This window comes from Mustela nivalis, assembly GCF_964662115.1.
Source record: "Mustela nivalis genome assembly, chromosome: 1".
Classification (NCBI taxonomy): Eukaryota; Metazoa; Chordata; class Mammalia; order Carnivora; family Mustelidae; genus Mustela; species Mustela nivalis.
In genome coordinates, this window is record NC_139020.1 from 127,920,006 (window position 1) to 127,943,989 (window position 23,984).

At 41.9% G+C, this 23,984-nt stretch overlaps 1 protein-coding gene across 1 annotated transcript in view; it reads left to right on the forward strand.

The window, feature by feature from the left end:
- Positions 1-14,764: 14,764 nt before the first annotated feature.
- The window catches only part of CPNE4 (copine 4), a 577,619-nt gene continuing 568,399 nt past the window's right edge, over positions 14,765-23,984 (forward strand). Inside the window, exon 1 of the mRNA XM_082719255.1 lies at positions 14,765-14,885. The gene's annotated coding sequence lies outside the window, so the exon portion shown is untranslated. The remainder of the gene's footprint in view (positions 14,886-23,984) is intronic.

Below are 23,984 nucleotides of genomic sequence, written 5' to 3' on the forward strand. Positions count from 1 at the left end.
GGGGCTCGATCCCAGGACCCTGGGATCATGACCCGAGCCGAAGGCAGACGCTTTAACCCACTGAGCCACCCAGGTGCCCCCCCCCCCCGGGGTTGATTTTATACCAGATGTATCCCAGCATAGATTCTGGAGTCACACCTGGGTTTGAATCCTATCTCTGCCATTTAAGTAGCTGTGTGACCTGGGCAAGGTGCTTGAGTTCTATGAAATTTGATTTGTTCATCTATATAATGGAGATAAAAGATAATTTTTTTATGAGCTGGTAGTGAGCACTGGTATATGTAAAGTGTTTAAGAAAGAATATGACCCATATTGGACACTATAGTGTCAATACCAAGCTTCAGTGATAATGGCCCTTGGGGTCTTCAAATAACTTTGAAAGAAGACAAAGACCCTTCTGGCCTATAGTAACAAGGGAGAGTTTTTATTATTTTTGTGAGGTCAAAGGAAAGACAGAAATTGACATATCTCAAGCCTGCCTCAAAGTGTAAAATTTTGGCTTGAAATGAATATTGATTATAAGGCATCTCTTTCCCTAGTGCAAAGGATGGGAGGAGGGCATCACTAGTTGAGGTGAGTCACATTAACTAACTGTTGCACCTTCTCTCTTGGAGGCACTCTTAGGGTGGCCAGATGAAGCAAAGAAAAATACAGGACACCGAGTTAAATTTACATTTCCGAGAAACAACCAATACTTTGTTAATGTAAGTATTCCCGCATGTTGCGTGGGCATCTTACATTTTATCAGGCCATCCTATCCCTTCTACCTCTTCTTTGGAGATCCTGGCACCATGTGGCTTTTTGCTTTGGACATTTTACCAGACAATCTTGGTGGTTGTCTCTCCATGTTGGTTGGTGGCTGACACATCCATGTCAGAAAATCAACAATACTCCTGAATTACAGAGTTCTTACATCATGACAAGGAAAAGCAAAATCTCTTAGAACTCAACTCTGGGGTATGGGTTCTCAGGAGGCCGCTCCATTTGGCTTGTGAGGAGATGCTGGCTGGAGGACTTCTGCCTGGCTCAGGTCTCGAGCATCACCATCATCCTTGGTGCTGAAAGGCACTACTAAAGGCAGCTCAGAATAGACCAGGCTTTGTGGCTGAAGGCAGCCCAAGGAAACACTTGATAAATAGTGGTACTTATTAATATTTGTCCCCATTTCACCTGGCTCTGCCGATCACTTGGAACCATCTGTTCCAGGTCCACTGGGTGAGAAGACTTCCCACAGCTGGGGCTTCTGGGAAGTAGGACTGATGGCAATTAGTGGACAATATTTATTTGGGAAGCTGTATTACTTTGTGATAATTATAGAACCGTGAGTAAACCATCCCCTCCCCCCTTTTCATTAATAATCAAAGCTGTAGAGACATGTAGAAATTGATGTGGATACCAAATCTCACTGATCTCTCCAGGAGGTGATTTTTCCTGGGCAGCTGGAGCCTGATTTGGAGACTGGGTCACCTCAGCGGTGACTGTCAATCCTCATCTTTCCAGTAGGAACATGACAGTCTGGATCTTCCTTAGGGCCCTTAAGTGGCCATCTGCCTTCCTTTCCTTAGTAAGAGTCTCTCCTGACTTAGTAGGGAAGCTAGAATTAGAAATAAAAACTCATTGACTGAAGCTAGAAAAAATCAGTAATAAAACTTTAAATTTGTAGGGGTCCTTGGAAGACTTCTTTGCACATTTTATCCTTTTGTGGATTCACAGTGATCACTGAAACCTCCATTTCACAGAAGAACAAAAGTGTTGGGACTTTCTTGAGGTAGTTAAACTTCTAGGATTAGAATTCGGGTCCTGACCATTAGGCCACATTCTCTTTGATGGCTCTGATCTTTTGTGGTCACCTTCCTAGGAGAGGGAAGTTCATTTCACTAGCACTTGCAGAACAATTTCATGGTACCAGAAGAAGATGTCATTTCTATTTGGCCCAAAATTTCAATTAACTCATCATGGAAATTATCAAATATTATCTACCCCTCCTTAATCAGTTATTGAATAACCAGTATACCATTGCTATACCTTCAAGGCAGGGCTGCTTTCTTCTGTCAGTCTATATAGATATTTCTAAACAATTTGCTTTCTCTGCCATGTACTTCAGTAAACATGTGCAGACTGAATGTATGGAAGAAGATGTAGCTATATAGGGAATAGTTACATGGGGTCTTGTAATGGATAGAGGTGTATAACCATTAGAGAGTTGGAAGGGATTGTAGAAGTCCTGCGTGTAGACCAAGTAGTCTGCCAGTGATGGAATGCCATCTTTATTTGTCCCGACCTGTGTCATCCTGCCTCTGTAGGAAAGTGTTTAGTGATCGGAAACACGTGCCTCAAAAGGGCATCTGCCCCTGGCTGGGCCTTCCTTTGCTCCACCAATCCTTACTGCATACTTGGGCGCCTGTGCACATGTGCGTCCACATATCCCAGCAGCTGTGTCTTTGAGGTGAGGAATAACTCCAGGTTCTAGGTCTCTCCCTCTTCCCTCTTGGCTCTTCTGCTCTTGGTCTCCTTCTGGGATCTTCCTCTTTGTCTAGCTTCCATTGGTTTGGTGATGTATTTGCATGGTCTCTTGGGATTTTGTATTCGTTCTCTCCCAAAGCACTACTGCCCACTTAGTGGCTCCCTCAGCTTCACATATCCCAACTCCCAGATAAGAGAAGGGCATAGCCTCACCCTCAGACCAGGCTTTGCGGGTAAAGACCGTTGGTTTGAGATGTTACTCAGAGCTCGTCCTGCCCTGGCAGGGGACCTGGGATGGGGGTCGTGTACCCTCTCATTGTCAGATGGCGTCCATCTGTGGGAAAGCTTCCCTCTTATGCCACTGAAGCTGCCCCCTGGAAACTTTCACCAATTAGTCCATCTTCCTTTACCTCTGCCTCCTTCTCTTCATCATTTAATAGAAATAGCTAATATTTATAGAAAAATTCCAGGAGCCATTGTCTCTGTTCAGCCTTTCACACTGCTTATCTTATTTATCTATTAATAAAAGTTTTATTTATTTATTTGACAGAGAGAGAAACAGCAAGAGAGGGAACACAAGCAGGGGAGTGGGAGAGGGAGAAGCAGGCTTCCTGCCCGCCAAGCAGGGAGCCCCATGTGGGGCTCAATCCCAGGACCCTGGGATCATGACCTGAGCTGAAGGCAGATGCTTAACAACTGAGCCTCCAAGGCGCCCCACCGCTCATCTTATTTTACTCTCACAACTACCCTGTGAGGCAGGTAGTACTAACTCCATCGTAAGATGAAAGAGCTAAGGCTTAGAGAAGTTAAGTTACCTGCCAAAGGTCATCCAGAAAGAATGGCAGAGCTGGGCTCAGACTCAAATTCCGTCTAATTCCAAAGCCCAAGCTACAAGCCATGTTGCTATACTGTTTTGCAATCAGTTAATTCTATATTCTACAGTCTGTTCCTGCTTTCAGGAGTTTGAAGACAGCATGCCCCTTTTCCCTGGCCCAAATACCAATCATAATTCTTTTTTTCTTTTTTCCAGAGTGGTCACTTTTATTTCCTTCTACTTCTTCTCTGGTTCTGGCTACCTAATGAGTCCTGTTGCTCACATGTCAGCTTGGTATTGGTTGTGCTACCATTCCAGAATTGGAGGAAGTGTTGGTAAATGAGAAAATAACAACATACAGCTCTTTAAAAAAAATAATTTTTACATATATTGTATCTTATTTGAGTTTCACAACAGCCTTGAGAGAAAGTCTTCATATTTTCATGTATTGTGATAATAGATAAGAAATTAAGTGATTTATCCAAGGTTATACATGTGATAAATGAAAGAACTGGAACTTTAAAACTAGACCTTCCTATGCAGACTTCATCTTTTCCCCACTTAGGTACACCCATACATGATGTGGTCTTCATGGATATTGATGTATTAGCCCCCTGGGGCCTTGGTTGCATGAGTTCCTGCACCAGAGTTCCCTGGAAAGTCTATGAGACAACTTTGAAAGCCAGGTTCCTTCTTTGAGAAATGTTACAAAGATATTGCCATCTATTCACAAAGATACAAGTTTTTTAAAAATTGAACTATATTCAATTTAATATGGAGAAAATTAAATGGAGAAAGCTTCCACAGCTTTACAAGGGTGAGATAGAGCGGACTAACCTACTTTCTCCATGTAAGGAGCAATCAGAGCCTCCTAAGCTGAGGTCACTTTTCAATATTTAGGAATATTGAGTGTTTGATGACATCACTGAAGCTAGAGCTCAAATATAGATATCTGAGCCAGCCCTGGCTTTGGTCACCACCTTATATCCCTGAGGAGAATGCCTTAGAAAGGTCCTTTTGGAGAGCTAGTAAACAGGTGCCATGGTGACCAGGTTCCAAGGTACCTCGACACAACTGTGCTGGTGGCAGTGTGGCCGGCTGTAGTCAGCATGCTTCACCACTACTTCCAGGAACACGGCTGTCTTACTGTTCCCTGGGGAAAGGAGCTGACGGGTTTCCGAGGGAAATGAAACAGTTCCAGTAAAGGTTCCTGTAAACTCACCACTGAATGACATTGTAGGCCCATCTACTAAGCATTGGGAGCGCTCTTTGATTAAGCCCTCTGTCTTTAACATCTCTCTGCCGCTGTAGTCACAGTGCAGTTAAACTAAGGAGCCTTGCTTTGGCTATCAGGTGAGTTTTCACACCTCTGCCTCCACCACGTTGCTGGGAAACAGTTGCACCCCCGCCCCCCAATGGCAACATAAATGCAGATTGTCCTATTCCAGCTGCTTAACGATAATATGTATATGATGACAAGAATAATAATGCTTTGCAGCTATAATCATTACCATGTTGCATCCACACACCAAGCCTGGGAAATACTTAATGTCCCTATTTTCCAGATGAAGAGGAGCATGGAGTCTCAGGAAATGTAAATGTCTTCTTTAAAATCAAGTAGCCGGTAGTGAAGAGGCTGGGACTCCAAACTGGGTGTCTCCAACCTCCAAGCTCTCTGTGCTTGCTGCCCTGCTATATCACAACACAAGCCCCTGCGTATTTTTCCAGCCTTTTCTCTTGCTAGTCTTCCCGAGCCATCCCCATCTGCCCCGTGACATTCCTGTTGAACAGTTTGCTCTTCTCCAAACACCATTCTGTTTCTCAGTTTGCTGCTTTTTGTTTCATTCAGGAATCTCCTTTAGTTCTTTGCCTCCCTGGACCCAGGTTACCTCCTCTGTGAGATTTTCTTGGAGCCTCTCTTCTTTATTAGAAAAGACCTTTCGGTCTTGTGAAAAGCAGTTATCTGTTTTCCTGTCTGACATTCTCTACTATGGTGTGGACAGATTAAAGGCAGGGCCTGGTGCTCTTTGCTTCCGTTTTTCCAGGACCCACGTCAGTGTCCAGAAGCAGGCAGAAACCTAATAAATGCCTTTTGAAGTGAAAGGCCCACATGTACTTCTAATGGTTAAACATAATTCAATTTCATTTGATTTATGAATGTGTCATTCCTTTCTGAGGACTGACACATCCTTGCAGAGAATGAGCTGTCTGGCCTCTCCATGTGGTGAGGCATTCCGTGTGAGGGATTGAACAGCATTCCAATAGATCACGAAGGCACATTTTAATTGTCAGAATGAGAGTCCTCCTCTTCAATGGCCAAGATTCTTGGTATTTATTGTTGCTTCCCACTCTTTAGTTTTTGGTTGATAGCTCCTATTAGCATGTTTTTCTGTAAAATTTGTCTTAACAATTACTGTGTACAGGGTCCCATTTACAGCCCTTAACACTTGGAGAAATTTGAAAAATGACTTGTTTTTGGCTCGAGAATGCTGGACACTGTGCAGTTTTCTCATCTCTTTATAACAACGCTAAAGACAATTTATTTTCTCAGGAAAAACAATTTCTCTGTCATTGTGAATCCCACACTTTGTCCTTCTCATTGAAGATAATGGTCGGGGATGATACTACTTTTCCTAAATGACAATAAGAGAATTATGGGCAAGTTGCCATTGGGTTTCTGTGCTTTGTTTTGGCTGGAGTTTTCTGATTTCTCTTCCTTCAGCTATAGTTAGAAACATTTCCTTTGTTTTCAGTGAAGGGAGTATCTTTTAGACAACTACCTGCTAAGAATTAGACTTAAATCATGAAGCGAGTATCAGCGTCGGTATTTGTGGTAGACATCACGAGGTCTTCCTCTTCGTCCTTGCCAAGAGAACCCCAAATGAATTCCCAGCAATCATATATCCAGCCTTAACAGTACACTTAACGATGAGTTTAACTATATCATGGCTTTTTGGCTCTCCTTTGCTGGCTAATTCCTTTTCTGCCTCTCTGGAAGCTAGGGGTAGAACTTTGAGTGTCAGTGATCCAAGGGTAGGTTCTCTAACTTGACTAATCCTATTCCCCTTGCTTCTTGCGTTAGAGCATTGAGATGACAAGGCTAAGGTAAAAGAGCCATGGAGGGAAAGATGGCAATTGCTAGATACTTGAGGACATATTTGAGCTGCTAAACCAGCCACAGAATCCTACCTCTTGGTTTGTTAAGTAAACCAGAAATGTCCTTAAAGTTTGAGCCGCTGTCCATTAGATTTGTTATCACTGTAGTCCTTTGTTGACAGGGATGGATCTAGCACAGGGAGAGTGGTCCGTCTACCACTCTAGCAGTCAGGACTCTACCCAGTGCCCAGACCCGTCTATGCCCAGATTATGAGCTACCACTCAGAAATAATATTGATTTTTTTCCTCTGGTAATGCATGAGCTACCCATTTCTTTGTAAATTCAGCTTGCATTAATTTGCATTTAATCTGTGTTCTTTTCTCTGCCGTCTAAGTTCTTCTCAGCATTTGTCTTAATATTTCCAGGCAACAGCAGGTAGTAGGTGAACCAACTCCTATCGTGGCAATTATAATGAATACTTTGCTTTACTGTTTTGATTGTATAACTGTCTCTTTGGTCTAGACCAGAGCTATCCAGCAGAAATACAATGAGAGCTTCAGACGTAATTTCAAATCTTCTAAAAAGAAAAAGTACATGCTTATTAAAACATTAACAATAATATCTTATGCCATGCAGTGGTTAGAGTGGAATGTTATTCTCCCAAAACAATAAAGTGTGTTTAATGGAAAAAAAAATTTGGCATTGCTTTACTTGGAAAATTTAAATGAATTAAAATTAATTTATTGAACTGGCCACATTTCAAGTGCTCAGTTGCCTTATGTGACTACTCTCTTGGATAGCTCAGGCCAATGCTCTCAAGCCCTTGCGGGAAGGAGCTGTGTTCTCTGCAGTTCTCCCCTTAGTTATTGCTTCTTCCTGGAACCCTTCCCACATTCCCCAGTCCTGGCTTACGGACCCTTTTACGGGCTCCTATAGTCCTCTGGCCTGACTCATCCAGTGGTACGTGAACACCCCATATTGCAATTACTTGTTTACCTATCCATAGGTTCCTTACAGGTGAGGAGTGCTTCTAGTTCATAGTCATATGTCATATGTCCTGTGCTTAGTAAAGGGCCAGGCATATTGTAGCATTTTAAATATGTACTGCTTTCTTTCATGAATTGTAAAACTCACCAAAATTATTGTTTTGGGAGCATTTATCAGAATAAGAGTTCCTTGAGGGTAGGAATCATGACTTGTCCATCTCTGTACCCTCTTCACTTAACATAATGCTCAGGCACTTCATAAGTGTTTGTTGAGTGACTATGGACCCCCACCACAACCCCAGGCTTTGCAGCCATTATGCCCTTAGAGCTGAAGATGGCTGGTGTTATAGGCAGCCTCAGCTTGTCCCTCGCTCTTTGAAACTTAGAGTCACCTTCTGAAGGCCTGTGTCAGATTTTCTGAGCTGGAGTCTGCCCTCCGCCCTCAGTCTGGCTGGTGCTGGGCTTGTCTTGGGCTTCTCAGGCTCCCTCTGCCTTCCTCAATAACTGGCTGGATGACTAGAGGCAATGGCCCCACTGGCTTTCTGAGTCCGGCCTCCCTCTGGAATGCTTCATCTTGGATAATGCTTTACTTTGACTTTTACATGGTTGTGGTCTCCTGGTGTAGACTGTTTTCAGTCTACCACCGTGCTTGCATAGTCTTAGGATTTCTTCTTCTGCCTACCAGACTAGATTTCCTCTTGAGTTGACCTCAGTTTAGTTGTTTGGGTTGTACAAGGACAGGGGACACCTCTAGGGGGCAGCATCCACTTGCAATCGCCCTAGATATGAAGAGTTATTTTGACAACATTCCAACAGATGGCTATTAATTGTTTTGAGCAAGGGGTGCCTTTTCCTGTTTTGCACCCCCCCCCCCCCCCCCAATTCACTAGTATCTGAGCTGCCAGCAGTGTGTGCCTGCAAATCTAGCAGGAGAGTCTAGTTGTAGTTTCTTGCTCCTCTCCTCTTACCCTTAACCTTCTAGTTCGTCTTACTGGGCCAGGTATAGAGAAGCCATGCTAAATAAGAAAGCCTCATGCTTAGGGGGATGAGACACATTTCTCTATAACTATGTCCTGTTGCCAGCATCAGGGGGTGCTGTCACATGGACGACTGTTAAGCTTTGCCTCATTCCTTCATCTCTGCTCTCATTCCCTTGTTTTCTGTAATTGGTCTGTAGGTAACACCCATACAATATCATGAGTCTGCTTAAGGTTCTTGCATGGCACTCCAGTTCCTTTATGGGCACCAATGGAGCATTACCCTGGAGATTGGAGCCACGGTCTTGGAGACTTGGAAGAATATTTTATGCAGGATTTTTTTTTTTTTAAATTTAAAGAGAAAGCCATTTCAGACCATTAAAATGAAAGGACAAAGAAACAAAAAGGAACTATTTAGTAGTTCCAAGAGAAGGAAGGTGCTAAGATGCTTGTGATACTAATTTTCCTTTTAGTCCTAATTGTCTGGACTGGTGGAATCATATTAACTGTGAGTGATTTATACAGCTGTGAGCATCTCCATGTGTGAGTCCATCAGGAGGAAGGCAACCTTCTGATTATGGACTTTATCATGCCACATTTCCAAGCCACATTTGGGAAGGAGAATCTATAACCATAGCCCTACAGGGCTAAACTCCATCACCTCAGGCCAGTAGGTCCTGAGGAAGAGCATGTAACAACAAACAGCATTCCCTCAGTTCTGTCTTGTTTCAGAGCCGATCACCCCCAGAGTCCCCTTGTCCTCCAATTTTCCTGAAAATATATTCCTGCTTAGGAGAGCAGAACCAGTCATTCTCTTGTTTGGTTCTTCTAAGGTTGGACTATGCCTTGAAATATTCCAGATTATTTCTTGGTGGTCTGTGAGCCAACTTGATAGCAAGGGTAAGAGGTCCCCATGCACCACCTATCAAAGTGCTCACTGACCTGGCACAGTGAAGATTCGCTCAACTTTCTTTCCAGAAACAGTGTAACAGATATGCCTAAGATTAAGAGGAAAATTTTTCATTCTGAGACATCACTGGGGATACCTAATGGAACTGGATTGGGAGAAAACGGAGTTCTAGCATTGATCCTGCATTTTCAAGTAATTATGTAGCTTTGGGAAACATCCTTTTTGGATACTGCTCTTCTTACATTAAAAATGCAAGATTTGAAAGAGGGGAAGTTTCTAGAACTCTCTGATTTTGGGTGCCATATAACTTGGCAGGCATTTGCAATGCAAATATTGAACCTCCAAAAGCAAGAATACCAAATGTCTGGCACTCTGCTGCCACACTGCCCATAAACAATCCCACTAGTCTTTCCTATTGAGCCCGAGTGTGGTTTCAGAATCCTTTTCAACACAATGTCCCAGAGGGCCCTTACCAGTTATGAATCTGGGAGGTTCAAGATAGAATCTTCTTGCTGTCCCAGCCTGAGAGTTCAAGGTTCTACATCTCTCACGGCACTGAGTTTCCATTTTCCTAGCAGCTCCTAAAGCTAGTTAGTTGTTCATCATGACAGGCATCTTAGCAGACTCACTAGGATAAACTCCCATTCCCAACTTGTGGCCTACATGGAAGAAAGGGTGTCTAGAAGTGAAAACAAATGAAATCAGCAGCAGTAAAGACAGAGGCTGTATCAATATTAAGGAATGACATTTGATTTGTGCTATATTAAGTAGGAGAGATAGAGAATTCAAAAAAAAGTTTCCAAATCTAGTTTGGCAAAGCATCCTCACATCTCAGAATAGGGGGAAAAGTCCCTTTGACTAGTCCCTTTTGTTAATAATGTGTTAGCAATTCTGTGTTACTGATTTGAAAACTGAAGGCTTTTTCTTTTTTTGGTGTAAACTGATGGACAGTATAGCCCATAATCTATGTTCCCCAGAGATGAGAACCATGTCTTCAAGCTTTTACATTCTATAGACTTTTATGTTAATCCCTTGAGTCTTATTTAGACCCAGTATTGTATAGTTGGGCCAGAATTTACTTTATGCTATTAGTTTCCACTAGTGGTTCTCAGACTTTATGGGTAATAGGACATACTAGGGAGCCTACCAAAAAAATGCAATTTCTTAGGCCTTGTCTCTGGAGAGTATGTCTTAATAGATGTGAGGTAGTACTCAGAAATATTTGTTATCAAGTCCCGGAGGGTCCTTAGATCACAATCTGTAAAATAGTTATCAATGTATAGTGAAGTCTTTCCTGAGACTGGACATCGATGGCTTCCATTTTTCAAATAAGTGAACCTCATGGTGCCATAATTTAATTCTGTGGTATTCAGTTTTTATCACATTTTAAAGAATAAATTGAAGAAGCTACATCGAGAATAGCAGTGATTTTCGAGTCTGAAAACCCCCTAATGACAAAATATTCATATATCCATGTGATAATATTGAACTTCCGGCATCTACTGCTGGGAAACATACACAATCATGAGAAAATACTATTTGCTAATTAACACCTTAAATACATTTATAGTTCATCAATAGCATCAATGCAAAATCGAAAGTATTGGTGTATATGTGTGTGAAAAATACTGTTTATTTAATCTATGCACAGTGGACTGACTGGGAAACCCTAGGAAGGAATTCCATCAGCCAAACCATGTCTTTCCCATCCTGCCCGAAGGGTAGAAATTGGAATCACTGGGAATAGGGAAGGGTCTGGGAAGACTTGAGTTTGAATTCCACAAAAGACACAAAGCTGAGTTAAGACAAGGCACAGAATGAGAGTGGGCTCCTGCAAAGTTACCAGTGTCTGACATTATTTTTCTTCATTAAAAAGATTCTCGGCACTCAAGGAATCGTACAGAACAAACAACAGCCCCATCCCCTTCCATTTGGAGAGGAACACAAGGAGCATCACCCATAATTAGTGTGTTTTTGTTCTTAATGTTCCCAAGTCAAGTCTACAGATGGAGCCAAGGTTATTACAACCACTTGGAACATTCTTTTTTGCCCCTCGTCAGGAGCTAGCAGGAGGTTGTGTTTCTCTCTTCTTCTGCAACTATTCTAAAATTTGACACTGCAAACCCTCAGCCTCGAGCTTTAATTTGAATATCTATGGTATAAAATTACCAGTGTTCACATCCCCTAGCATTTTCCTGACAAATTAATTGCCAATACAATTTTCAGCAGCGGGTGCGTGTGGAGGGTGGTGGGCTTGCGTGTTCAGTTTACGGGAGGTAATTACGGGTGCCCTTGGCCAGGAAAGAGCAGAGATGATATTAAGGAAGCCAATGTTTTGGGTAAGCAGCACCTGCTCCTTTGCCTGCTTCACAGGCCCGTGGATCTGGGAAACACATGTAATTCGGAGGATTTAGGGTGTCATACCTTTAGTACACGAATTGAAGCTCTTAATCACGGTGTGACCGTGTGTGACTGCCAGGGGCTCTCTAAGGTCACACCAGGTGTCACCATTACCTGGTTCTTGGATCTTTGTTCCATTTTTTTTTCCAACATTTCCGGCCTTCAGAACAGCAGGATCAAGAAGACAAACAACAAAAGGCCTAAAGCAGAGGCTAAAGAGGTTACAAAGAGGGTCTTTGTTTTGGCTGGGTCCTGAATTTCCAGGCACCTTTGTTTATGTATCTGGAAATAACCGGTCTCCTCTGGAGGAAGTGGGAAAACATTTTGCTGGGATGAAGCAACTGACCTTTTCAGAAATAGCCTCTGCTCCTTAAGAGTCTTCCCTGAAAAACCATTTCCCTGAAATATACATCTTCAGACAAGAAGACTAAGTTCCCTTTTCGGCCTCTCTCCACCCTTGTAATTCTTTAGTGTCAGAGGTGTAAAGTTTTGAAGTTTTGCAGGTGAGGTAAACACACCAGGTGAGGTAGGCAAGGTAGAGAGGTAGGCTCAAGGCAAGATTTATTAAAGGCGCTCTCCGGGGAAGTTTCAGGGTTCAGGAGAAGGGGAGTCAGGAAAGTCACACCAGGAGGAGGTCCACACTCTCCTGCAAGGTTCCACGACTTGGGAAGGGGGAGTGGAGGAAGTCGTGCTGGGAGGGAGTTGGTGGCAGTCTTTTACCGGGCCAAGGCATTGCAAGGCATACATCCTTTTGGTTGGAGAGTCAAGGGTTAAGGAAGTGGGGGGGAGGCTGGAAGATGATGACCCCTTGTTTTCATTTTTATTTTTTCACTGTCACAGCAACAATGACAGAAACAAGCAAACAAATAAAATCCAGCAAACATCTCAAGCTGGGGTGAGGAAGGGTGGAGGTGGTCAAGACCAAAAAAGATACCAACCCTTAAACATCCTCCTGAAATACGTTCATGTGTTTGAAACATTAGCGCTTTATAGATTTCTTTGCATCTCCAAGGTAGTTTTGGAAAAAGGTTATAACCTTGTGTGACAACAAATAGACAACAACAACAACCAAGTGACAAAAAAACCCCAGAGAAGCGGGTACATTGATTCCATTACGCCTTGTTCTCTGTTTTTCTCTCTGATGCCAGTTGCTTTTAAAAATATTGAAGAACCAAGGAGGATGAGATAATATTTCTGGCATTCTAGTTCCTAGAATAATGGAATCAGAGAGGAAGGAATGAGGCTGCTTGTCAGCCAAGGTTAGTGGACAAGGGTTTCACCTTTGTTCTTAATGAATTTGGATCTCATCACCCAGCCATCATGGCTACTGGGCTTCTGCCATGTTTCCTGGGAGATGAGTCCACTCTCTCAGAACTCGTAACCAGGGTAATCGTAGTTTGGTAATCCCAGAGTTGGGCATGACCATCTATTTTTCAAGGCCCACAGATGGTCAGGGGACTTATCAAAGATGGTCAGGCAAGTTCACCATTGAGATAGGGCTGGAACTTGACATGATTGTCTTTAAAGCAGCAATAAACAAATGTTAAGGGGCCATACCAGTTACTTTACATGGAAATGGCCTTGAATTCTTAATTTGAAAATTAGCATTACTCTGAAAGATTTACAGATGATGATGCTTTTGATACAAATACCAGGAGGCTGACAGTGAGGTGGAGCTGGGGAAGGAGGAGAGAGAGAATGGATGTTTACTGAGCACCTTCTATGCAAGGCACTTACAATTCATGATTGCATGTAATTTTCATGTGTCTCTAACGAAGGAGATAATATTTCCATTTTTTCTATTATTTTTTCTATTATTATTTATGAGAAAAGCAAGGCTCTAGAGGTAGAACATTTTGCCCAAGATCTTTCAGCTGTCCCTATAAGCTCCAAAGTCTGTCTATAATCTAACTTTGTGTCAGCCTATTTTTGTTACTCTTTCCTAGCACCAGGCAAACCACAAAGAAGGGTCAAGATAATCAACTTTATCATTTAACACAAACATTTACAGTGCCTCTGCCAAGTACTGGGCTTTGTGCTGGCTAGGGGGAAAATAACAAAGAGGTATGAAATCTTTGTGTAACTGAGAAAGGCTCTAGAGATATGTGGCTTTCCACTGGAATTGCAGGAAATCCAAACATTGTCTCATGGCTTACAAGGTCCTATATTCTTGCTAGTCACAGTGGGCTTCAAGGAACAACAGTTATCAGCCTCATCTGGTAGTTAATGAGAAACAGGACCCAACCTAGACCATTGAATCAGACTCTGCATTTTAACAACATTCCCAGGCGATCTGTATTCACATTCAAGTTTGAGAAGCTAGCCTACAACCTCTTTGTTATCGTCCAGCCACATAAACAAGATTGCCTGGCTCCTACCTCAGGACATTTGCACTTGTTGTTCCCTTCTTCTGACTGCTCTATCCCCCAATTTCTTTCATGGCTCTGTTTTGTCATTCAGATTTTGGCTCAAGCAATATTCCCTCAGAGAGTCTAAGAGTGCTGCCTCCTAGAGTACTGCATTATATTTTCTCATAGTATTTATTATCCTCTGAAATTAAATATTACTTGTTACCATGCTTACTATCAGTTTCCTCTCACTAGAATGTTAAACTCCATAGATGCAAGAATGCTTTGCCTGTCTGGTTCACTGTTTTATTTCCAGCACCTGGAACACTGCCTGGGTCCAGCTTGGTGTTTAATAAATGTTTTATCAATTAATAAATGAATGAACCACAGAAAGTATTTCATGGCTTTTGCAGTTTCAACATGTTGGTATTAAAAGCTAAGGTTATTTGCAAACATTTATCTAACCAAACTACCAATCTATATGACCACAACATTTTTTGTGTGTTTGCTATTTTGAGATAAAGTTTTTTGGAGCTTCAGTTCATGGATCAAGGAGAGGAAAGCTGTGTGTGGGGGGGAGAAGAGTTCTTCTTAAACTTTTGCCAATTTATTATAAATCGATTTCAGTAGGGTGGCATTTGGGGAATTTTGACTTATCTGCATAGGTGAGTTTTCCTCTTAATACTCTTTCGGCAATTCCCTTGAGAGATTCAGATGTTTACTCTTGGCACGTACAAAAATGTGATTGGAAATCTCTTTTTATTTATAGGCATCTACAAGGAAGTGGTTTATTTCTTGGTTTAGAACACCACTTTAGAGAGACTTTGTGCATACTTTACGAGCTGACTCTGCAAAAATACACTGCAGACATTCCTGGAATGAACGGAAAGGTAACTGCTCTGAATTCTGATAAGACAGCCTGGGAAGAGCTTGCTCATCTATGATCTATCAGAGCCCCATAAAAAACACAATGAGAAAGAAAAATGGTTTGATACTTAATCTATGCCAGGTGACTTAGAAAACAAGATCCCATTTTAATTCTCATAATAACCCTATGAGGCAATAATACCCATTTTCAGAGTGAGAGACATGATGATGAAGACATTAAGACTTAATATCATCCCGCTGGTAAGTGGCAGGGCTGGAATTCAAATCCATGTTCTTGCTTCCATAGTATTGTCCATTCTTAGTGAAACTTCATTCTCTATCATCCCCTCTTTATGGTAGGGTGAGTCTATTTCTGCAGGGACCAATGACATTATAAAGGAGTTATGAGGAAAACAGGGTCCCACAGGGACAGAGGATGTCGTAGCTCTGAGGCGGGGAAATCCAGAGATGAAGATTTTGTGTACCTCACAGAGCTGTGTGGCATTTTTAGTTAGTGGATCCAACCAGAATACAATTTGTTAAGAATTCGAGAGATCAGTCTTTGTAATTTCACATACGCATGTGTATTTATTTTATTAACCAGACTGTGACCATCATTGTCAAGTGGAGGATCTAATTCAGACTAAATATTCATGACTTGTTTTGTTCACAGAGGAGAAAAGAATTTCAAAGACAATCTGATATTCAGTTGATTGAATCTTTCTTTCTAGTTACCTGGAGGGACTGAGAGGAGAGGTTGCTTGGACAGTACCCCCTCCTCATTAGATTCTACTCCTAGACCTCTTAAAGAGATGTTCTGGAAACTTGATTTCCCGACGGCTCATTTTAAATCTTTTCCCCTGGAAATGAAATACCCTAATTCTATCCCAGTACTTATGCAAAGGACCAAGGCAAGATTTTTCAAGGCAAGATTTTTCAGGTGAACCCAACAGGTTTTGCCTGGGTTCCCAGGAGTTTCCTTTTCTGTGCCAAGAGGCAAAATGAGTCCTGAATTTCATTGTTAAGTGCTTTGAAATTTCCTGACAGAGTTTGGGTAAATCCCAGTAGATGGCGCTCATCAGCAACTTTCTGAAAAAGCCGTGCTTTGAGCTGATGACAAAAGTACTGCAAAAAGATTTTGAGATTATAGCCTTTTGGAAGACTGGAGTTTTGTAAAAGATACATTTTTGCTCATTTCTGATTCACTGTCCATTCTTTCAGAAATGAGAATTTGAAGGAAAGAAGGTTGCTTTCCCTTAGTTTATAAAGTTACTTTCTTAAGTTTTTGGAAGTTTGGTAACTTTAGTACCCAGCTAGGAGGGGAAAAAAAAGAACTGTCAGAGAATGATTCTTCTCCATCTAGCCCCCATTTTGTTTTTTTTCCCCCCATTTAGAGGATCCGAATATACCCCTCCCCCCTCTCTGAACACATTGTCCCCCAGGGGGTTTTATTTGGATGTCAGTTGCTTAGGACTCAAACTTACCTTCTTCTTGAAACAGGTGTTTTTAGAAATGGTGGTAAGGCCCCCATTAATGCCTTCTCGGCTCTTGCTGTGCTTGAAGTTTAGAGTCTCCACACCATTTCAATGAAGTGTAGGCATTGTGTATATCATTGTTTCTATGGAAAATGAATTCTGAACTCCTCTTCTCTCCGTGGAGCTGCAGGGTCTGACATAGTTTTCCTGGCACCTGTAACTTGCCAATTTATTATTCTGTGTAATAATTGGAGAGTTCATGAGCCTTTATGCTCTGTTATCCTTAAATGGGCAGTTACCATCCAGGCACAGACCTGAGCTTCCTCCCTGTGCAGGGCTTTGGGAATCCGCTGTTCTCAAAGCAGAAAATGCTTTCCCTCAAAATCACGTCTCGTCTTCAATTGTGTTTATACCTTCTTTCAGTAGTTGAGTAATCCCATCTTTGGCAGAGGGAGCCCCACAATAAGTAACAGAATTTTAATCACAATGTTTACACATTATAAAGAATAAGTGGGAAACATTGAAGTACAAAAGGACTGAAAATGCAGTTCAGGGGATAGCAGAGTCAGAGGAAAACTTTGATGGTAGGTAATTCACCAAATCTTCTTTTAGAAACTGTGGGTCATTTTATCCCCAGCTGATGGGACATACCATTCATTCTCTATTCAGGCCCTGTTTAGTCTAAGCAGTGACGAGGTCCTTAGGTTGGGTCTTGGTCTCCTAAGACCTTAGGGTACAGCTGATAAGTCTGATCTTAGTACAAAGTATAGTCTTAGCTCTTTGCTAAGTCTCAACAGGGTAGAAATATAAAATTTAAGTGTTATGCACATAAGAGATAGTAAGACTTTTTATTGCCAGATATATACAAGAGTCATTTTGCTGAGTATTTATTTTCCCTTTTCCCTTCTCTTATTTTTCAGCATTTTCTCCCAGAGAATGCTCTGTTTAGATCTCTCATTTATTTATACATTTGGTAAATATTTACAAGGCTTCTCCTACGTGCCAAGTCCTCATCTAGATAACAGGTCAACAAACTATTGTTCATGGGTGGAATCCAGCCCACCACTTATTTTTGTTAATAAAGATTTAATAGAACACAGCCATGCTCACACATTTACATATCATCTATGGCGGCTTTCATGCTACAGTGACGGGGGCTGAGTATTGCAGCAGAGACTGTTTGACTTGCAAAGCCCTTTATAGAAAGACTTTTTGTCTGTAATGATACAGTGGTCTGTGATCCTAATGAATTAACAGTTTTGGGAGGAGATGTGATGCTAGCGTGCAAGAGACCATAAGTAAGTTTAAAAAATATATATATACATATATATGTATATATATGTATACTGCTAAGTGCTATAAAGCAAATAAAGCAGCCAAGTGATATATTACAGAGTGGATGGGGGACAGAGGGGTTATTTGAGATGGTATGGTGAGGGGAGGCCTTCTGGAAGGACTTACATGTGAACAGATCTATCTGAGTATAGGGAGAGGGCATACTTAAGGAGATCTGGGGAAGAGCCCTTGAGGCGAGGGAAGACCACCAGCCAAGTCTGGAATTAGGTTGGCATGGCAAAGTTTCAGAGAAAGGTTGGTTACTTTGGGGTGGACACAGCAAGAGGAAGAATGACAGAGATGAAGTCAAACAGGTGGTCAGAGGCTGGATCAATGGGGCTTTACACTGTTTCCTCCCACACGGGAAGCCTTTGGATGGTTTGCAACTGGGTAGTGACATGAACTGATACGCACTTTCACAGATCATTCTGGGTGTCAGGAAGTGGACTGGAGTGGAGCAAGGGTGAAAGAAGGAGACGGATCAGGAGAAGTCCACGTGACAGAGGATGGAACCAGTTATGGTGACGAGAAGTGAATAGATCCAGGACACCTTCTGGAGTTGTGGCCGATGGAAGAGGCTGATGGACTGAATGTGGGGTGTGAGGGAAAAAGATTATTGAGGGTGAGTTTAGGTTTTGGATGGAGTAACCACATGATGTATTTATCTATGTGGATTGGACTGAGGGTGGAACAGATTTGGGTAGAGACGTGGATAAAGAATTTTGTTTGGGAAAAATTAAGTTTGAGTTGCCTGTTGGATATCCAAGTAGAGATGTCAGAAAAGCTTTTAGACATGTAATTTTTTTTAAAAAAGATTTTATTTATTTATTTGACAGAGAGAGATCACAAGTAGGCAGAGAGACAGGCAGAGAGAGAGAAGAGGAAGCAGGCTCCCTGCCAAGCAGAGAGCCCAATGTAGGACTCAGTCCCAGGACCCTGAGAGCATGACCTGAGCTGAAGGCAGAGGCCCAATCCACTGAGCCATCTAGGCGCCCCTAGACATGTACTTTTGATGTGATATCAAGATTGGAGTGATAGCAGAATAGGAAATACGAATTTTAGTGTCCATGGCATATAGGCAGTTTTCATAGCCATAGGGGTGGAAAAGATCACTTAGGAAAATAATCATATTGATAGACAAAAAGAGAGGGCTACCGAATAGGTGTGTGTGTATGTGTGTGTGTGTGTGTGCGCGCGCTAGAATCTCACAGAATGGGAGAAGTATGAATTAGATCCATATTCTAGCCTTGCAATGTTGGTCTGTTTACATCTTTGGTCCTCTGTTTTCTGATGTTGGAAATCTTAAAAATCTATGATTTTTTAGCCTCCGTTTTAACCAGTGATTAGTTACTAAGTCATTATTTCTTATCTAATCATGAGTCACTTCTACATGGATGAACAAAGCTCCTTGATCTTCATGTATTCTCACTTGAAACCATTTTCCAGATTTGTGGATAAAGGAGCAGAAGTGTTGGGAATCCAGTGTTTGGAAACTCTCATTTGATCTGCATGCAGCTAGCATCTTGGAGCATATATAGAGGTTCCTAGCTTCCTAGCAACCTTCCCACCTTGTGTTGATAATGTTGAACCAGTGTTGATGCTTTGGATAGTCATCTGAGCTGACGTTGTGGAGAGCAGCCACATCTCCATGTAGGGAAAGAGCTATCTGTAGCCTTGAGTTCAGAGCAGACTTTGGGGCTCCAGGGCTCTGAACTTGGCTGGAATATAGCCAGGAGTCTTAGAATTGAGAAGTTCGACAATCATTCCTTTCAGTATTTTCAAAGAAGTACAGACGCTGTGATCCTAAAGCCAGTGTACATTTGCCCCCACCTGAATCATCCCAGATTTGGAGAATGGAGATTGCTGGCCTCACTTACTATCCCCTACCCAAGACAGCTTAGAGGGTTGCTCTCAGGCCATCTGAGACTTTGTGGCCAAAGAGTCTGCCTTATAAAAAAAGTCCTTATAGTGATTTAAGCAAGCTACATATTTTCTTTGAGCTTAGTTTTGCCTATTTGTGAAATGCATGCAGTATCAGCTTTATTGGGTAGTATACAGATTCACAGAGATCGTTTTTTGTGAGAATGTCTAGCAGAGTCTGTATCAGTGTCTTCTCCTGTGGCATACACTCCTGGAATGTCCTTAGTATGTATACTCTGCCCCAGGACTGCATGCAATGATGGTAAGGCAGGAGAGCTATGGAAGGAGGACTGGAGAATGAACAGGGATGTTAGAGCTAGTGAGAAAAGCAATATCACCCGTCATGCTGGGGTGCTGCTTCCTGAATTCCCCTAAATCTCCTCTGTTTTATAAATTTTCTCCAGATATAGTGTACTAGTTCTATCATTTGTGATATCATGATTTATAATAAATATATATTTTATATTTTGCTTTTGTCCATTACTGGCACAGAGCTGCCTTCCACTCTTGGAATTTCCTGCCAGGAGGGTGGCAAAGTGTCTTCTGTTATGCTAATGAGGTGATGTCTGGAAAGCTCCTCAAGGATGGGGGCTGGTTGCCCTGGGAGCCAGTTGTATGATCAGAGGGTTTAAACTTTTAGTCCTGTCTTCCTCCACCAATCCTGACCTCCAGGAGAGAGGAGCTACAGGTGGAGTTCAGTCATCAATAACCAGTGATTTAATCAATTACAACTATGTAATGAAGCCTCCCCAGAAACCCCAAAGAATGAGATTCAGAGAACTTCCGGGTCCTGGAACCCCACACCCACCCACATGCTGCTGCACCAGGTCCCAAACTCCTCGGAGGAGAGCAGATACTTTATTTGGGACCTCGTGTGCACTGTATTTCTTCATCTGGATATTGATTCATACCCTTTAATATCCTCTGTCATAAACTGGTAATCTAATGAGTAAACTAATTTCTGAGTTCTGTGAGCCACTCCAGCAAGTTAATTGAACCCAAGCAGGAGGTCGTGGGAATCTCAGTTGGTCAGAACCACAGGGCAATCTGGGCTTGGGATTGGCATCGGAAGTGGGGGCAGTTTTGTGGGACTGAGTCTTTAGCCTGTAGTGTCTGAGGCTATCTCTGGGTAGATAGTGTCAAAATGGACTTGAATTTTAAGACAGCCAGCTGGTGTCAGAGAATTGCGTGGTGTGATATAAAAAAACCCCACATATCAGAAGGTGTCAATAACACATTATTAAAACCCACCTTACCTCTTCCAACCCGGCACAGACACTAAATATATTGAATTTAAACAAAGTCCACTTATTGTGCATTTCTTTTATATTAAGAAGGAGGTATAGTGTGAACAAATAACTGATCAGGGCAGCTCGGTGTCTTAGTCAGTTAAGCATCTGCCTTCGACTCAGGGCATGATCTCAGGGTCCTGGGATCCAGTCCCATGTTGGGCTCCCTGCTTAGCAGCAAGTTGGCTTCTCCCTCTCCCTCTGTGAACTTTCTCGGTGTCACTCTCTCTCAAATAAATACATAAAATACTGGAAAAAAAAAAAAAGAAGTATTGGATCAGTAAATTCCGAGAGGAGGGACCATGCTTTCAGCTTGGCGAATATACGAGGTTGAGGTATCTGTAGAGCCGTATCTATCTGTAGAGCTCTCTATCTACACAACAGAACAGTTTACTCAAGGCCAGCGCATTGGAGTCACTCAACTTCTATTTATTTTTCGAATTTACCAGACTATAAAGTGCTTATGATTCATCTTGAAAATGAAGATTCTGATTCAGTTATGGATGGTGTGAGGTCTGAGAGTCTTCATTTCTAACAACTTCCCAGTGATCTCGATGTTGCTGCTTGAGGGACTACATTTGAGTAGCAAGGCTCTAGATTTCGCCAAGGTTGAAAGTGCTATGATGTTATGGTAGGGGACATAGAAGGTATATCTCTGTCACCATCCATTTATTTATTCATTCAATAAATACTGAGGGCTCATCATGGGTCAAGCCTGGGATTGTAGAGGTGAATATGGACAAATCCCCCTTAGAAAGTCAGGCTCTGATCAAGGAGACAGACATGGAAACAAACATGTTTCAAAATCACTCCGACCCAGATTCCTAAAACAGTGATTTCCTTAAAATCCTTATCTATTCTCTGCCTCAGTTCCTTTTATTCTCACATACTGAGGCCCTATTAGAAGATAGGATGTAGGGGTGCCTGGGTGGCTCAATGGGTTAAGCCTCTGCCTTCAGCTCAGGTCATGATCTCAGGGTCCTGGGATCGGGCCCTACATCGGGATCTCTGCTAAGCAGGGAGCCTGCTTCCCTCTCTCTCTCTGCCTGCCTTTCTGCCTATTTGTGATCTCTCTCTCTCTCTCTCTCTCTCTCTGTGTTAAATAAATAAATAAAATCTTAAAAAAAAAAAAAGGCAGATAGGATGTAGGGCAGGAAGCTGATTGGCACGCGTCTAATGAAGAGAACTGGATTCAGAGCAACGCAGAGTTCATTTTGAGTCCCAGCCCTTATGTAGCCACAAGGCCTTGGTGGAGATTTTTGAGGCCTCAATTTTCCTATTGTAAAAAAGAAGAGAATTAGAAATCGGTTGCTTACCACATGAGGTTTTTATATGAGATAATGGATATAAAAAGTATTCGAAACTAAAGGGATATATTAATGCAAAGAGATGTCAGATTATCACGTGTACATGCAATAGAGTGTTATCTATAATGGTGAAAAATACTTGAAATAAATCCAAGTGTTTCAAAGATACGACTGCCATAATGTTGGGACCATAGGACTAGTTCCAGCCAATGACCTGGTAGCTGCAACGACAGGCTGTCAGTTCCAGGCTGTGACAGCTTAAAGCCAACAAGTGCCTTCCCACCTTCCCCTCCCCTGATGCAGAGACCGCGAAGGCCACACACACAAGCTTGTCTGACTACATGGTGGAAGAACCCAGATCTCTAAGTCGCCATTTGCTCCACAGAGGAGGGCCCCCTGTCCCACGTCACACTTTTGGTGAGGATAGAATGAATTTTTATTGTGTTAAGCTCTTGCAGGCTTGGAGTTATTATCAAGGAATAGCCTTTCCAATTCTAAAAATACAGTTAACTCCTTCAGACTTTCTGTGCATTTAGATACATAGACAATTATAAATATATAGTATTGCCTTGTGCAGTCTTCCATAAATGACCTGTTACTGGATATATTGTACTGTAGTTTATTATTTTCACTCAATATATCAGAGACATGTTTTATGTTGGTTCATAGAAATCTATCTTATTTTTTCTGCAGATGTAAAGGATTCATGTTAGGCATGCAGCCATTCTTTCCTGATAGATATTCCATTTCTTGCTCTTTCCTTTTCTCTTTCAAACAATAATAAAATAAGCATATTTATACATGCTCCTTGCTATACAGGTGGGTGATTTTTTAGAACAGATACTGAGCAATGGAATTGCTAAGTTATAGGGCATATGAATATCAATGTGAATAGACATTGCCAAATTGCCATCCAAATAAATGTTTTATATATATATATACATACACACACATATGTTTTGTATTCAGTATACATTGAATTTATACTCCTACTAGCAGTATATGAGAGTGCCCCTTCTCTATTACCTTCATTATCTTCATATTACTTAAGTAAGAATATCTAAAAACCAATGTTTAATTTACCTATTGCTGTGTAACAAACCACCCGAAAACGCAGTGACCTGAAACAACCACCATTTTATCATTTCTCATGATTCTATAACTTCACTGGGCTTAGTTAGGCAATTCTGCTGCTTGTGATAGAGGCAAAGTCGACCATTATATGGGGGATTCAACTGCATGGGAATATCTGAGATGGCTCATATTTGTGTCTGCCCCTGCGTTCGCTCTGTGTGGTGTAGACTTCCTATAGAAAAGCAGCTGGGGGACACCTGGGTGGCTCAGCGGGTTAAAGCCTCTGCCTTCGGCTCAGATCATGATCCCAGGGTCCTGGGATCAAGCCCCATATCAGGCTCTCTGCTCAGCAGGGAGCCTGTTTGCCACCCCCCACCCCCATCTGCTCTCTGCCTACTTATGATCTCTGCCTGTCAAATAAATAAATAAAATCTTAAAAAAAAAAGAAAAGAAAAGAAAAGAAAAGAAAAGAAAAGAAAAGAAAAGAAAAGAAAAGCAGCTGGGTTCCTGGGGAACTCCCTTGAGTTGTTTTAAGGCCTGGGCTCTGAAGTCCTAGAACATCATTCTCCCTGATATTGGCCAAAGCACTTACAGGCCAGCCCAGGTACAAGGGCAAATGACCTAAAAATTGTTGGCAGCAATTTTTAGAGACTATTTACACAGTTACTGTGTATTATCAGAACAACATTTGTGTCTTTGGGTTTAAACAAAGTTGAAGAAAT